Here is a 1724-nt window from a genome sequence, read left to right on the forward strand (position 1 = left end):
GCAACATCTCCATCATCAGGAAGCTGGCAAACACGCTACATGTGGGCTGGGAAGGGGTACATTTCATTCTACAGCCCTTGGAGGCCTCACACATCATACAAACCCACTTCCTCGTTCCCCACCTGGGTCAGGGAAGCGCTGGGACCTTCAAGGGCAGCAAATGTGTGGGACGGGGAGGAGGGTGTTGGCCACAGGCCCCGAGTCAGGCTATTTTATTTCCAACCTCTTTTATTTCCACAGGGTCACATGTGCATAAATTGCAGCCAAGACAGTAAACTCTCCTAGAATAAATACAAGTAACTACAGATTACAAAGTGAACTAAAAAACACTCACTCTGAAAAGACTCCAAAAAATGACTCCAATCAGACTCTTCATAGCACCATGGGTTTTACAGAAAAGTGGAAGGAACTTTTAATATAGTCAAATCTAATCTCCCTGTCCTCCACACAACATTCCTGTGAGATAAATTTTACTGCCTGTTTGAACCATTTCAAGGTCTGAGATTCCTCAGTTTTTTTGAGACAGGTTTATTAGTAATGCTCTGCTTTGGTTTTGTAATTCCTCAATAGGGAATCTTTAAGTACCAAGGACCCTGCCTAGAGGAAGAAAGAATCAAATCCTGTATGGTTTAGTAACTTAAATAACACCATAAACAAAGTCAAAAGAAAACAAACTTGTTAAAAAAACAAACAAACAAACAAAAAACCCTGTGATATATGTAAGAATGGGGTTAATTTTCCTAATACACAAAAGCAGTTATATAGCAATTTGATAAAAGAATCAAATTTTAAAAATGAGAAAAGGCTATGAATAGGGAGTTCACAAGACAAAAACGGACCAGTAAGCAGATGAAAAGAGCTTTTACTCCAAACGTTATTTAGTTCAGTCGCTCAGTCGTGTCTGACTCTTTGCGACCTCATGGACTGCAGCATGCCAGGATTCCCTTTCCATCACCAACTCCCAAAGCTTGCACAAACTCATATCCATCGAGTCGGTGATGCCATCCAACCATCTCATCCTCTGTTGTCCTCATACCTTCAGTCTTTCCCAGCATCAGGGTCTTTTCAAATGAGACAGCTCTTTGCAACAGGTGTCCACAGTAGTGGAGTTTCAGCTTCAGCATCAGTCCTTCCAATGAATATTCAGGACTGATTTCCTTTAGGATGGACTGGTTGGATCTCCTTGCTGTCCAAAGGACTCTCAAGTGTCTTCTCCAGTACCACAGTTCAAAAGCATCAATTCTTTCACGCTCAGCTTTATGGTCCAACTCTTACAAACATTATTCAGTTCAGTTCAGTCTCTCAGTCATGTCCGACTCTTTGCAACCCCATGAATCACAGCACGCCAGGCCTCCCTGTCCATCACCAGCTCCCGTAGTTCACTCAAACTCACGTCTATCGAGTCAGTGATGCCATCCAGCCATCTCATCCTCTGTCATCCCCTTTTCCTCCTGCCCCCAATCCCTCCCAGCATCAGAGTCTTTTCCAATGAGTCAACTCTTCACCTGAGGTAGCCAAAGTACTGGAGTTTCAGCTTTAGCATCAGTCCTTCCAATGAACACCCAGGACCGATCTGCTTTAGAATGGACTGGTTGGATCTCCTTGCAGTCCAAGGGACTCTCAAGAGTCTTCTCCAACACCACAGTTCAAAAGCATCAATCTTCGGCGCTCAGCCTTCTTCACAGTCCAACTCTCACATCCATACATGACCATTGGGAAAACCA

General features: G+C 43.7%; 1 long non-coding RNA gene across 1 annotated transcript; it reads right to left on the bottom strand.

Annotated features, from left to right (window-relative positions):
- Positions 1–334: 334 nt before the first annotated feature.
- Positions 335–951, bottom strand: LOC120854793. Its single transcript, XR_005719062.1, has 2 exons — positions 840–951; positions 335–597 (listed from the first exon to the last, which is right to left on the bottom strand). It is a non-coding gene; the product is annotated as an uncharacterized LOC120854793 (long non-coding RNA).
- Positions 952–1724: the final 773 nt, after the last annotated feature.

Source organism: Oryx dammah, unplaced genomic scaffold (genome assembly GCF_014754425.2).
Source record: "Oryx dammah isolate SB20612 unplaced genomic scaffold, SCBI_Odam_1.1 HiC_scaffold_27, whole genome shotgun sequence".
Lineage (NCBI taxonomy): Eukaryota > Metazoa > Chordata > Mammalia > Artiodactyla > Bovidae > Oryx > Oryx dammah.